The 16,284-nt window shown below is 37.5% G+C and overlaps 1 protein-coding gene and 1 pseudogene across 8 annotated transcripts in view; both read right to left on the reverse strand.

The window, feature by feature from the left end:
* Window positions 1–16,284, reverse strand: part of MCU (mitochondrial calcium uniporter) — a 188,238-nt gene that overhangs the window by 94,149 nt on the left and 77,805 nt on the right. The window lies entirely within an intron of this gene.
* Window positions 3,005–3,095, reverse strand: LOC130854750 (U2 spliceosomal RNA; annotated as a pseudogene).

A 16,284-nucleotide genomic window follows, 5' to 3' on the forward strand; every position in this document is an offset into this window, starting at 1 on the left:
CAGTGAGTGAAGATTATTGTGGGCAGGGGTGACCAGAGAAGGTTTCTTGGAGGTGGGACCTCAGCAGTGTCCAGCAAGATATATTATTTTATAAGGTACAGGGGGCAGCAGGTTTGTCTTTCAAATTACGTTTTGTTTGGCTTAATATTAAAATCATTTTAATTTATATTATTAAGCTGATGGAAAGTTTATCCTTTTAAGTTTGGGATTAAAATATGGTCCTTGGAAAATCCTTCCCTCTCTCGATATAAATTTTCTTGACTATTTTGCTATTTGAAGTTCAGAATGTACAGATTTATGAGAGGGTAGGAGAGCACTAAATTGATTGCTTGTATAAGAACAAGTGCTGTAGGAAAAACCTAAAGCTTCAAACTCACATTTTCTACCCATGTTGGCATGTTTCCAGGAGGACTGAATTTAGTTAGAAAACTGGAGAAACAATGTTTATGTGTTTCAAAATAATTTAATCCCACCAAATCTGTGAATTAGTAACTATTATCCTAATCCTTTCAATGAGAAAACTGAGTTGCAGGAAAGTTATACAGCTAAGAATAGGCACAGCTAGGATTTGAAATCAGATATATCTAATTCTAAAAACTCATCTCTTTCTACTATATGTGACTTGCTTTTAGGTAGCAAAAAGAATCGCTGCTCATTCAATGCTGTTGTGTTCAAATACAACATAAAACAGGTGTGTGTGTGTGTATATAAACCTAGCCAATCCCACCAACGGCTATCCTGAACTACAGTAACTAAGCTGGGTGACATCTCTGAACACTAATCTCAAGTCTAATGAAATTATTTCTATGGCATATCAGTCCATTATGTATTATTCTATTCCTGAACTTCTACTGCATAGCTTAATATCTTATTTAAAACAGTCTTGTTCACTTACTGTTCCATGGGCAACTTTCATCTCCTCAAATTAGTAAGAAACACCTTGTAGACAAGGACATATTATTCTTCTTTAGAATTTGTAAAGTGCTCAATACATTCCCATAGTATATATTCGATAAACAACTATTAAGAGTTGCTGACAGCACCCTTTTAATTTCTATTAAAAAAAAAGTCCTTTCCAAAAGGATCCCTTCAACCACTTCTACTATTAGATAACTAACACTAAATTAAAATAAATGGCTACACACCCACACACACACATTTTTTTTTTTTTTTACAAATTAAACTAAGGTGAAAATTGCTGCCCTTGAAGGATCTTACTTGTAATAAGACAAGGGTCAGAGCTAAAGTGAGCCCGTATTTCCATGAAATGAACCAACAAAACATTATATAAACACTAAAAAGTGAATACGACTGCAATTCTGGAATATATGCCAATACACAAAAGAAGCTCATTTCAATCTGTCAGATAAATGCCTACTCAACAAGTGTGACTTCCTAGAATATATTTTATATTCTGTTTCCTTAATCTGCCACTAACTGTGACAATCAGAGAATGTTTTAGGACACTGGGATACATTTCTGTAACGCACTATTTAAAAAACTCTAAAATGTATTTTTTAAATGCAAGTCTAGTCCCTGCATACCATTTACAAGTTTATAAACCTAAGTGGTAGGGGGTGGCAGGAGGGGAGGTGGGGAAATAGATGGAAGCAGAGAGAGAAGAGAAAAAGAAAGTTGTAGTTTCAGTAAATACACAGCCACTAACCTTGCTGCAGAGACACCAAGGTTATTAGAAACCTGCTGGCAGTAGCACTGCCAGGTTTGTGTGGAGCAGCCACTATTAACATTTGCTTTGCTGACTGTGTGATATATGCGGAAATTGCGGAGATTCTCCTGCTGGATCATGAAACTGCATCTGCATGCTAAACACCTAAAGGCAGGAGGAGCCCTGGGGAAAGGAAAAGAAGGGTAATCCCTGAACTATGTGGAATTCCAACTCCCTTGACAACAGTAAGACTCTGCTTGAACAGCTCTATCAAGCAAGTAAAAGACATACACTAGGAATTGGTTGATTCATGTTTTAAAATAATTCCCTTGTGCTTTTTGCTCCTCACTCCAACAAAGGCATTATCACTTTAGAGCTGAAAATACATCAGCATTTAGGAATTTCCCCAAAGTCGCTGGGTAGCAGGAATTCCCCACACTGGTGCCCTGAAAAGGCAAGGCCGCTCTGCAATCTACTTCAGCCAGAGACACATCACCCAGCAGCCCTCTCAAACACACACCCACGCCTACCCAAGAACAGGCTTTCCCCAGCACTGGCTCCTGGCACAGTGCCACATTAACATTGATGGGAGCTGCTGAGTGCACAGAGGGCTCTTCCTGACAGACAAGGACATCAGAGAGATCTAATCCCTGCGGACAACTGCTTTGCAGGACTTTCTGCCCTTCTTGACATGGCAGCAGGCAGCCAGCTTACTTAAATCTATTCTTTAACCTCTCCTAAAACTATATATAGCCAGTTAAAAAGTACACCTATCTTCAACAAAATGCTGAGGAAAATTATGCATGGCTACAAGATGGCTTGATTTTAAGTAAATAAATTACACACATTAGCTTTTAAAAACCACAATTACTATCTGCATAAGACACATGCTTCTAAGAGATCTATTAAGAAAACAGAGCCACATTTTCCCAAATTTGACAATATTAATTTGACAAGATCTGAAAAAACAAAAGTAAAGAAAACAAAAGCCTATGTACTTTCCTTTTAGTCAAATTCAAAGCAATCAATCTCTCTCTCTCTCTCTCTTTCTCTGAATTAGGCATTCTCTTTTCACTGGTTCTCAAGAGGGAGTAGAAGGAAATATCTTACAAAATGCAACCCCTCACAGATTCAAGTAAATGGACTATTCAACCTTGCAGCACATCATGAAGAGTTAAGCAAGGAGCTACATCATTCAGCAGTGCCTGGTCTTCCCTGGCTTCCCTTGGATCAAACAGCAGGGTTAATTATGTGGAACAGCCAAAAAGGCACAGTAATTAGATATTGACTTTTGGGGGCTGGTAAATTTCAATAATGCCTATGGTTCTAGACTTCATAATAAGCTTCCAATTAACCTGCTTTTGAAACCAAAAAGTCAAAGTAAAAGAATTTTCTACACTTGATCTTAGCCAAAAGGCCGAGAAGCAATAAAGAATTTTCTAAAAAAGGAAAGAAGAAAGAAAAAAGGAATATTACTCTTTTTTTTTTTTTTTTTTTAACATTTGTAGTTAATCATGAAGAAGATCCTTCCCACATGTATCTGATTTTAGGGACTTACATTTTGTTCTCCACTTCACTCCAACCTTGTGCTTTTCTTGGTATGATCTCTGCTCTCTCTCTTCCTTTGAGAAAATAAAGTAACACTTTGGATACCATAGCTCTCCCCATGCGCCCACCCCAAAAGCCTCTATTCATCCTGCAGTGTTTAACTTGACCTATTCTTCCCTCAGCAGAAAATGGACTAGAAATCCCAACACTGTTCCACTAGCCAAGCTCTCCTAGGAAGAGAGTGTTCACACAGTACATGCAAAAGCCTCTCAGATGCCAAAGACGGACCCAAAGTAACGAACGGCACGTGGCAATTCCTTATCAGTCCAAAACATACTCCCTCAAGGAGCCACTAGCTTGTTTCTATCATACCTTTTGTCCTAAATAATATTCTAAAATGAACAGCATCACACTTGTTTTGGACATGAAGGTAGGCATCAAGGAATGGGAAGGAATTAAAAACCATAATCTAATCCTTCAAAATATCTAGAAGTTTCACATAGCATGCACCCAGATGGTATACCTTTGTCAGGTAATAAAATTCAACTTGAAAACAATCTACACATTGACATTCTCTAGCCAAGGTGGAGCACGTACAATGCAGTGGTTTCATTTAAACTACTCAATGAAGTACTTAGGGTGGATATTGATTATGCTTAAAGTGCATTCAACAAAAAATTCAAACCAATTGAGCTACTGTTTCTTTTTTTATGTCTGGGAATTCCATTCACACTTTCCTGTAGAACTACAGGCTACAAATTACTCAGGTTTGCCTCAGTGGAAGAAGAGACCAGTGAGAGACAATACCAGTCACAAACATTTCTAAATTCTCTGGATTCTTGATCATTTATTTTTTGATAAATGGGCTAGTCCCTTCTATGTTACTGTAGGATGTTGGCTCATGGTTAGACAGCTACACTAGAATCACAATAACCTCTGTTGTTCTTGGCCTTGCTAATTACCAGCCAAGATACAAATAAAGCATGAGTCCTACATATTAGGGACCTACAAACTAGTAAGGGAAACTAGACACACATCCTTGCAATGTTAAACAAGAAAACAAAAGTTAAAACTGGGTTCCTCAGAAGAGGTAGAAATTCAGTTAGACTTTTAAAAATAAGTAGGATTTAGAAAAAGAATAAAGAACATTTGGGAGTGCATGGGTGAAGGAATACATATGGTATGAAGGTGATAATGTACCAGGCACACTATAATTAGAAATGGACTATCTCAAATACACCTCTACAACCACTTCACAATGGAGATTTTCGGGTGGACTGAGAAGGGATATACATTCTTTTGCACTGCCAATTCCTGAGTTCCTCCCACTGAATCAGCAATGGTGAAGGAAGGTTCCAGGACAGAATATGGAGAATCATGATCCAAGGGCAGAGAGAAGCCTACAGTCCTGGCAACATCCACTGGTTTTCCGCATGGAAGTGACCCTCCAAAATCTAATGAGAGTGAAAAGAGTCATGCATAGTACCTTTTTGCGGACTATGCATGACCACAAATCACAGTGTCCTCATCTCATCAGAGATGGCCATTTGGATCATCTATAGATCCTCTCACTAAAATGAGTTCCAGGATCATTGGCCCTTTGGTCAAGCCACAGAGACCTTAACTATATCAGAGTAACCACAGGAAGAAAAACAAAGAAAGGAACTGACATGAAAAGTAGATATCTATTTTTCCAAAGTATGTTTGGGAACTAAGCAACTTGTCTTTCTCATTCTTCCATAAGAATTAGCACAGGTTAAACTTGCACACTTAAGTCTCAACCAATTCCCAGAAAAACAAAACATCTGCTTCTAGTACAACCACACAACCATCTGTTTCTGAAAACAGACATAAATATCCCAGCTCCCAAAGCCATGTTTTAATCAAAAATGGAATGAATGGATGATGTTTCACACATAGCATACTTTGTGTATATTTTGCTTTTGAGAATACTAACAACCTAAAGCCTCGCTGGCCTTAAGATGAATTTAACCCCATGATTCATTTAAAGTTATTAAATCTAAGAAACTGAAGAGGCTGTATCAAAAAGCAAAGTGTCAGCAGCAAAGTAGTACATGGGGAGAAATTCTAAGAGTTTGCAGTGCAGGCTAAGGATATGATCAGTTCATACATCTAAACAAAGAGGTCCCTACTGGCTCCAAGTAGCCTCAGCCACAACAACTTCTTATCCCCAAACTCCTTGTCTGACAAATTCAAACCATCAAATCTTTCCTGATTACCAATAACAAGATACCAAATTCTACACCAAAAAGCTTCCTATCTAACACTCCCTCCACAGTATTATCCCCCTTCACCCCACTCCAGTGTTCCAGTTCTTAAAATTAAAGATGGCAAAAATATCCAGAAATAAATGAATAAACTACTCATTGAATTACTACCTCTACATGCCAGTCAGACCAATTAAATGGGTACTCACAATGAGCCTGTGAGTGTGAAGAAGGTATTAATAAGAAAAAAAAACAAGAGATGTAGTTGACATGGTAAAACTCAGGTATCACTACTCCAGGTCTTTTTGTTGTGGTGGTCAGACTTCTCTAGATGATGGGAGGGTTGGAAGAAGAAGCAGGAGTAAAACTCTTTGTGACTTTCCACCTAAATCAAGTAGGCTTCACGCTCCTCCTATCATAAGAGATTCTGGTAAATTGTTTTTAAAAGTGATGACAAAATGCCTGTCCTCCTCTCTTCGCAATTCATCCAAAACACACACACACACACACACACACACACAATTAGTCAAGCAATATCTTAGACATTAATTTAAAAGAACTGGCAGCCTTCATTTTCCATTTCCTTCTTCTACAGTTTTTGTTGTTTTTGTGGGGGGGGGCCAGGGGGGATGAGTATAATTGCTTTACAATGCTCTCTCCACAGTTATTTTTATAAAAATACTTTTGAGATATACCATACCATAAAAATTCACACTTTTAAAGTGTACAATTCAGTGGCGTTCAGCATATTCACAAAGTTATGCAACCATCATCACTAATTCTTGAACATTTTCATCACTCCAAAAAGAAACTTCATGCCCATTGGTGGTCTCTTCTCACTGCCCTTCACCCAACCCCTAACAACCACTAATCTACTTTCTGTCTCTGTGGACTGTCTATTCTGGACATTTCATACAAATGGAATCAGACAACATGAGGTCTTTTGTGATTGGTTTCTTTCACTTAGAATAATATTTGCAAGGTTCATCCACATTACAGCATGTAGCAGTACCTCATTCCTTTCTGTTGACAAATAATATTCCATTGTACGGATATACCACATTCTGTTTAATCCATTCATCAGTTGATAGAGATTTGGGTTATTTCCACTTTTTTGGCTATTATGAATACTACTACTACGAACATTGTACAAGTTTTTGTGGGGACATATACTTTCATTTCTCTTGAGTATATACCTAGAAGTGGAATTGCTGGGTCATATGAGAAATCTGTGTGATGAAATAAAATTTATATTTTAAAGCAGGACAAGAAAATTTAAGCATAGTTTGGGCCTCCTCCCTCCCCCTTTAGTGTGCAGTGTGCAACTGTATTATACATTACCCAGAACTCCTCAAAATGGGAATGCCTGATCAACCATCTTCTGGTGCTAGAATGTAACTTCTTAAAAAATTAGCATTCTTTCCCAATTCTGTAGGGGAGTCATGGTGACCTGTTATTTGCTTTCACATGCTTACCTGGACCATGTATCTTCGGTGAACTTTATATAAAATGTCAGTATGTCATTTTGATGTATGATCTTTTGTTTCAAAAATGTATGTAACTGTGCCTTTGATTTCTAACAGGTGGAACAATTCTCAGAGCTTCTGAGAGTCCATCTCCCAGGTTATAATCCTCTGTTTGGCTTGAATAAAATTCTCTTTTTTTCCTTCTTAACTTGACTGTTAATTGAATTTTCATCAACATATGTTAAGCACTTTTAGGAACTGCCAAACTATTTTCCAAAGTAGCTGCACCATTCTACATTCCCACCAACAATATATGAAGGTCCCAATTTCTCCAACATTCTCACCAACACTTGTAATCTTCTGTCTTTTATTTTTATTATTATAGCCACAGTAGTGGGTGGGAGGTGGTATCTCACTGTGGTTTTAATTTGCATTTCCCTAATAACTAATGAAGTTGAGGATCTCTTCATGAGTTTATCGGTCATTCATACATCCCCTTTGCAGAAACATTTGTTCAAAATCTTCGCCCATTTTTAAATGAGGTTGCATGTTTTTTAATTATTGAGTTGTAAGAGTTTATCTTTAATATATTCTGGAGGCAAGTTCTTTATCAAAAATATAACTCATAAATATTTTCTTCCATTCTGTGGGTTGTTTTTTCTCTTTCTTCATGATATAATTTCCAGCATAAAAGTCGTAAATTTTGATGAAGGCCAATTATCTATTTTTTCTTTTGTCATTTGTGCTTTTGGTGTCATATCTAAAAGATAATTTGGGGACTTCCCTGGTGGTGCAGTGGTTAAGAATCCTCCTGCCAATGCAGGGGACACGGCTTTGATCCCTGGGCAGGGAAGATCCCACATGCTGAGAAACAACTATGCCCGTGCGCCACAACTACTGAGCCTGAGTGCCACAACTACTGAAGCCCATGTGTGCCTAGAGCCTGTGCTCCACAACGAGAAGCCACCACAATGAGAAGCCTGCACACCGCAACAAGAGTAGCCCCACCCGCCACAACTAGAGGAAGCCCAAATACAGCAACAAAGACCCAAAGCAGCCAATAAATAAATAAATAAATGATAATTTGTCTAATCTAAGACCATGAATATTTACATCTATGTTTTCTTCTAAGTTTTATAGTTTTAGCTCTTAAATTTAGGTCTTTGATCCATTTTGAGTTAATTTTTCTCTATGATATGAGGACAGGATCCAACTGCATTCTTTTGCATTATATCCAGTTATCCTAACATCATTTGTTGAACAGACTAGTCTTTCCACCACTAGATTGTCTTCACATCCTTATCAAAAATCAATTCACCGCAAATGTAAAGATTCATTTCTGGATTCTTAATTCTATTCAATTGGCTATCCTCAGGCCAGTTCCACACTGTTGCTTTGCAGTAAGTTTTGAAATCGGGAAGTATGAGTCCTTCAGCTTTGCAGTTTTGTTTCCTCTTTCAAGATTCTTTCAGCTATTCTGAGTTACTTGAACTCCCAGAATAACTTCAGGGTCAGCTTGTCAATTTACGTAGAAAAAGAAAAGCAGAAATTTTGATAGGGATTGTGATGAATCTGTAGATTAACTTGACAGTACTGCCATCTTAATATTAAACCTTCTGATCCAAGAACATGGGATATTTTGCCATTTGTTTAGGTTTTCTCTCAATAAGTTTTCACTGCATAAGTCTTGCACCTCTTTCATTAATTCTAGTTATTTTGATCACAGAGGTACATTTGAACTGACGTTCATTTATGACTAGATATTTCATGGTCCTCACTGTATTTTGCTATGGATGTTCACATATTTTATTCTTTCTCTTTAATTTTTATTTTTTATTCATTATACATCCATATAATTTAAGGCTTTAAGTAATCTATAACTTGTTATAAAAAAAAAAAAAAAGGCAATCCATGACCACTACCATACCCCTAATCTCCACTTCTCCACCCCCAACACTCTCATACCTCACTTCTTCCCAATCCCCTCAGGTAACCACCTTGAACTGATCCTTTTGGTATTTTCTCAGATATCCCTAAATAATATACTTATTCTACACTTCTTGAATTTGTAGCTTCATGCATCATCTACTGACTTTCTACTATGGAAAATAAATTTCAGCTTTCTTTCACATGTATACATCCCTACTGACCTCACTCAATTTGTCCTCTCTAGATAGTTATACCATAATTTTGTTTTCATGTTGACTATATAAATGCTGCTACAGCTCAGCCACATAGTATCCTATGATTACTTTTTCTTTCCTGCACAGCCTTAGTTTTCCTAGTTTATGACTTCTTTTGGTTTAGTCCTCTATGTATTTAAATCAACAATTCTATCCCCAATTTTTTGCCACTTACACAAATCTCTTCTAGATACATTAAAATATGTTAAGTATTCTACCCATTCTTCTTTTTGAAGAAATCTCTCAGACCTTTCTGAACCACTCCTGGACTGGCTGCTTTCTAGCCGTGCTGAAGAGCTGTCATCTCAAGATGTCCAACTGCCATATTTTGAAGATTTCCTTCATCTCTAAGATTCCACTTCCTGGACACCACCTCCTTCTAGGGGGTACTTCATTTTGGTACAGCACATATTCCAGTAGCCTCCCAAGAAACTGTGCTTGTAAGGAAAAACTGGAGAACTTACATGTCTGAAAATGTCATTAGTCTCCCTTACCCATATTTCAAAGTTTGACTAGGGACAGAATCCTAAATTAAAAATTGTTTTCCTTCAAAATTGAGAGGTCATTTCTCCATTACTTAGATTTCACTGTTGAGATGCTTGAGCTCTGATTTCTGATCTTTTGTAATAAAACTTGTTTTCCTCTTGATTCTGTAAAATTTTTTAAAAATCATTACTATGAAATTTTAAAAAGAGGTCCTTTGATGTGGATCTCACTATGCTTGGCAATTACTGGATTATTTCAATATAGAATCTTGTATTTCAGTTATGAAAAACTTTCTTGGAAATGTTTCTTTGATGATTTCTTCTCCATTTTTACTATTCTCTTTTGGGAACTCCTATTACTTGAAGATCTTCTGATTAGTGAATCTCTTGGACTGGTCCTCTAATTTTCTTATTCTTCTTTCCTAAATTATATCTCTTTCTTTTAGTGGTTGTTTCTTGGTCACTTAGAAACTTTTATGGAATACTTTGTTATTTTTTTTAATTTCTAAAATCTGTTTGGTTTTCTGAAAGTTCCTTTTTTAGAGCACCATATACTAGATGCATTACTTTTTTTCTGAGGATTATTAGTGATATATTTAAATTGTTTTTTCCTTCTTCCTGCATAAGCTCTGTTCCCTTTAAGTTGCTGTTTCCGATTTGCTTTGGCTCTGCTCATATTAAAACTGTTCCTCAAATGTCTAGTGATCTTTCACTGATTACTCATCTTTAGGAGTAGGGAGTGACGGCTAAAAAGCGGATTGCAAACTTTATGCAAAGAGTGGTCTTCACTGCTAAAGCCATCTGTTTGTGCTATTTCCCTGGGGAACCCAAATGATTAATATCTTTATGTCTTTTATTTCAGATTATGTCAGGTTCTCCTGAGAATAATACCAATCTCTTACTTTAGGGTAAAAGCTTATCTGCCAATATTCTCAGAGCCAAATGAGGGAAGAAGGCTAGAAATATCAATATTCAATATGTCAACTTCCATTTATTCCTCCTCTTTCAGTATAATACGCTTGCCCTCATGGTGTCCAGGGTCTCTCATTCCAGAAAATCTGTTTCATTTTTTTTTAGGGATTAAATTTTCAGTTTTCTTCTAGGATGGGGGAAGAGAACCTGGGGGACTAAGAACCATGTAAAGAGATTTTCAATGAATGCTTCAACTAATTTCTCCTGTTGTTAACTCATTCCCATTTCACAAAGGTATTGGAGGATGTTTCAGGGTAAGCCAGGTTCCTTTTCAATTTACACCATTACTAATTCAGGATTCAGCTTTCGTAAAGAAATGCGCATTCTTCTCTTCAGATTCCTAAATCTAAAATTTCCAGTCCCTTCCATTTCCCTCCCTTTTCCTCTGTCTCTTGTTCGCATTGTGGATTTATGCCTAAAAAACCAAAACCCTTTCTCATTTTAGTGGAGTTACTGCGAAAGAGTGAAGGTGAATCTGTGTTCAATGTACCATCTGACTACAGTTAACACTGCTGTATGATATACAGTAGTCCCCCCTTATCTGCAGGGTATATGTTCCAAGACCCCCAGTGAATGCCTGAAATTGTGGATAGGACCAAACCCTGTATATACTCTGCTCTTTCCTATACTTACACACCTATGATATGGTTTAATTTATAAATCAGGCACAGTAAGAGAATATTCAAATTTCCAGTATGACTACTCTTGTGCTTTGGGACATTATTAAGTAAAATAAGGATTACTTGAACACAAGCTATTATACCAAGACAGTCCATCTGATAACCTAGATGACTATTAAATGACTAATGGGCAAGATATGCTGGACAAAGGGATGATTCACATCCAGAACAGGACAGAGCAGGATGACAAGCACACTACTCTGAACAGCTCACAATTTAAAACTTATGAATTGTTTATTTCTGGAATTTTTCATTTAATATTTTCTGACCATGACTGACCATGGGTAACTGAAACTGCAGAAAGCATAATTGTGAACAAGGGTATACTTATAAGAAAGTTGTTAAGAAAATAGATCCTTGGGCTTTCTAGGTGGCGCAGTGGTTGAGAATCCGCTTGCCAATGCAGGGGACACGGGTTGGATCCCTGCTCCAGGAAGATCCCATATGCCGTGGAGCAACTAAGCCCGTGAGCCACAACTATTGAGCCTGCGCTTTAGAGCCTGTGAGCCACAACTATTGAGCCCATGCACCTAGAGCCCGTGCTCTACAACGAGAAGCCACGGCAATGAGGAGCCTATACACCACAACAAGAGTAGCCCCCACTCACCGCAACTAAAAAAAGAAAGACTGCACAGAGCAAAAAAAGACCCAACACAGCCAATAAAATAAATTAATTAATTTAAAAAAATAGTAAAAGTAGTAAAAAAAAAAAAAAAAGAAAAAAGAAAATAGATTCTAAGAGTTCTCACCACAAAGAGAAATTTTTTTTCTTCTTTTCTTTTTATTGTATCTATATGAAATGATGGATGTTAACCGAACCAACTGTGATAATCATTTCACAATATATGTAAATCAAATTGTACATCACGCTGTACAACTTGAATTTATATAGTGATGTATGTCAATTATTTCTCAATAAAACGAAAAAAATTCTACCATCTTTAACTGGAACCACCCACATTTATTTAAATCATATCTGAAATTCAATACTAAGATCTAGGGGCAGATCAAGCCACAGAATTCCAAAATGCTATCTTGGTGATAACAGAAAAAATAAAGTTAAGGTACACTATCTACTACCTTCCCTTCAGCCTTTAAAATGTGCCACAAAGCTGAGAAAGAAAAAAGTATAATATTCTAATAATAACCATTACGTGTTGATGGCCAATGGTAACTGGAAGTTTAACTTCAAGGTCTTGTGATGATTGTTACTGTTTTAAAGAATGGTAAGAGTAATGGAGGGGGCACTCATTGTAATGCATTAGCATGTGCTAAATGACACACCCACAGGCACCAGGACAGTCCCAAGGCTAACCAGAAAAAGCCAAAAAGTGGGTGGTGGCCCAAATCCTGAAAATCCCCGCCTCTTCTGCAAAATACTTGGAATAATCCTCCCACTTGTTGGCCTATGAAATGTCTCATAAAAACTAACCACCCCATATTTTGGGACTGCTCTTGCCTTTTGAGATGGACCACATTCTGTGATGGGAATGTGCATCTCTCTAAATAAATCCACATTTTGCCTATCAAAAAAAAAAAGAGAGAGTAATGAAAGTGGGGACACGTAGGGATGGACTTGAGAAAAGAAGCAAATCATTTCTTTTCAACAGTTATTTTTCTAAATGTTTTCCACCGGGTACCATTTCCTTACTGTCTTTATAAAGAAAATCTATTTTGTCCCACCCCTCAGGCTCCTTTTGTGTGGCGGGGCTGGTTGGGTCTCTGCTGTGCTCAGGCTGCTGGCTTTTGCTTTACTCCCAGCCTCACTGGCTCTGCTGGCAGAGTGCCTGCTGACGGCCAGATTCCAAGACCCTGGGCTGCTCCACTCCATATATAGGAATTTCAGTCCCCGGAGTTGTGCAGTACAGAGTTTGAAGGACGGTATGAATTGGTTCTTCCCAGAAATAAGCAGTTAAGCATTTATGATTTTGGAGTTTAAAGTATGCCATCATCAAAGTTTCAAAAAAGGACTTCTATCATTCTGTCACTTTCTATTCTATTTATTTTCTCTCTGATGATAGGTACTGATGAACTCAGTGACAAGAACAAGGAAGCAGATACAGAGAACGGACTGGAGAACTCGAGGTATGGGAGGGGGCGGGGGTGAAGGGGAAACTGAGAAGAAGCGAGAGAGTAGCACAGACATATATATACAACCAACTGTAAAATAGTCAGTGGGAAGTTGTTGTATAACAAAGGGAGTCCAACTCGAGGATGGAAGATGCCTTAGAGGACTGGGGCAGGGAGGGTGGGGGGGACTCGAGGGGGGGGCGTCAAGGAAGGGAGGGAATACGGGGATATGTGTATAAAAACAGTTGATTGAACCTGGTGTACCCCCAAAAAAATAAAAAAAATAAAAAAAATAAAAAAATAAAAAAAAAAAAAATGCGAAGACTGGGACTTCCTAGATAGCCTAGTGGTTAAGAATCCGCCTGCCAATGCAGGGGACACGGGTTGGATCCCTGCTCCAGGAAGATCCCACATGCCACGGAGCAACTAAGCCCGTGAGCCATAACTATTGAGCCCATGTGCTGCAACTACTGAAGCCCACGCGCCTAGAGCCGGTGCTCCGCAACAAGAGAAGCCACGGCAACGAGGAGTCCGGGCACCACAACGAAGAGTAGCCGCCACTCATCGCAACTAAAAGAAAGCCCTCACACAGCAAAAAAGACCCAACACAGCCAATTAAATAAATAAATAGATGAATGAATGAATGAATGAATTAAAAAAAATGCAAAGACCAAGTAAAGCTACTTCGGACTTTTGGACTTGATCTTCTTCCAGAACTTCATCAATGAACTACTCACTTGGGGGGAAAATTTGATTCCCCTAAGAGTGACACAATCAACAATGAAACAAATATCAAGAATTTAAAAGTGTTGACATCACTACGAAACCCTCTAAAACCTCTGGACCTTACCTGGGAAAACTGTCACCTCTGAATTATCAGTTACATGTATTTTATTACAGTTGGTACAGAAATCTACAATTTGAGGGAAACATCTAGTCTCGGAGCTTTGGGACCCTAGAATAGCCAGGAATTATCCACAAGGGAGACCCAGCCCCACAGATGACACTGGCTCCAGCTTTTACCCCAAGAGGTTCTCAGTGTCTACCTTAGGGTCATAGAAACTCACATGAAACAAAATGCACTCAGCTTCAATTAACGTACTAGTATTAGCCCTATCTTGGTACCCACCTGATTCAAATTATGAGAATGATGAAACTACTGATGACTTAGTAACAACTATTTTGGAGAAAGCTCATATATATAATCTGAAGCAGAAAAGAAAGAGGAGTAAAATGTTCTTTTGTGAAGATAATACAGAAATTAGTGAAGATTTACACACTAAATTTCTTAGGTGTCAAAGATCTACTAAAACAAGAGTTGTTAATTTATAAAGAAGTTAAAAAATAAACTGCAAGAAAGAAAGAGAGAGAAAGAAAGAAATCTATTTTAACTAGAGAATAAATGACATTTTTGAAAGTTTCTCAATACCTATATTACACTGACCCTTTACCATGCACAGAAAATTCTACAGTGAAACAGTATTCTTTCTAAGAAAATATGCTTAGGGGTGCATGGAACAAAGAAAATCTGGGGTCACTTTCCCTCAGGACTTGGGGTTCTGTCACCAATGTAAATCAAACATCTAGTGGCCTCTAAGTTATAAAACACAACTAAGTAAAGAATGCATGGGGGATTGGAGGATTCCCTTATAACACGTATCCAACTTTGATTGTTATTTCTCTTGTCTACTACCTCTGGCATGTGACCGTCAGGTAGCAAATACTGGTCTAGATAATGACTACACAAAACTTGCATGCCATGAAGAAATGGAATATAAGCAGCCCAACAGATTTTCTTCTCATAAAGTACTTTAAAAGCATGAATGAAATCACAGTACTGCTCAAGTAAAACAACTCTTGTTTCTCTAGAACACCATACTGAGAGTCAAGAGAAGATTCTTCCCCCGCGCCACTCACCAAATTAGGAAATCATATAGAAGAATATTTTCCCCACAAATCTGCTCTCTCTCCCTTGTACTCCTCTCAGAAGATGGTACTATCATTCAGTTGAAATTATAAACTTGGCCATCATTCTTAACTCCTTCCTCCCACCTTCCTTCCTTCAGTCACCAAAAACTGTGGGTTCTAGCTCTTAAATAGCTGTTAAATCCATCTGTTTCTATCTTTCTAAGTCTGAATTGCACCAATCCAGGTCTCCCTGTCTCCTATCTATCCTCCACAACATAACCAAAATTATCTTTCTAAAATGCTAATCTTCTCATGTCACTCTCTTGATTAAAACCCATTTCACTAGCTTTAAGAATTTTTTTAAAGTCCAAATATTTAAGAGAAGAAACAAAAGCAGTAACAGATTTCCAAGAGTTCGCTGTCATGAGTATATACTCGGGAAACGGCCAAAAGAAAAGATATGGATTAATAAAATGCCAGGAGGAAAAAGAGGAGCAGTAGTGGGGGCCAGGCTGTGATTAAAACCAATGCTAAAATTAAAGGTGGCATAAAAACTATTTTTAAAAATGAGTAAATTGCCTTTGTGGCACATTAAAATTGTAATATTACTTCACACAGTAACTTAGATTTTTCAACTCAGTAAATATTTAATAGAGCTTCTACTTTATGGAAGACTTTGGATTATCCACTTGTTTGCAATAAGCCACCATTCCAAAGACTTGCTACAATTCTACTTTCCCCATAGCCTACCAACAAGATAACAAGACTTCATTTAAAAACAGTGTTACGAAGTATTTATGGATGGAATAATACGATGTCTGTGATTTGATTTAAAATAATTTTGGGAAGGGAGCTAATGGGGGAGGGGAAAGATAGAACAAGATTGGCAAAATGTTCATATGCTGAAGCTAAATACATTGAGGTTCATAGATTAATTATATTATTCTTCTCACCTTGTGTAGTTTTAAATTTTTTCTATGCTAAGAAGTAAAACAAAACAAAACAAATTATAAGAAAGAGTGACCCTAGTGCTAAAACACAATGCTTTTTTCATTCAACAAGGTTTCATACAGGATAC

This window comes from Hippopotamus amphibius, chromosome 5, assembly GCF_030028045.1.
Source record: "Hippopotamus amphibius kiboko isolate mHipAmp2 chromosome 5, mHipAmp2.hap2, whole genome shotgun sequence".
Classification (NCBI taxonomy): Eukaryota; Metazoa; Chordata; class Mammalia; order Artiodactyla; family Hippopotamidae; genus Hippopotamus; species Hippopotamus amphibius.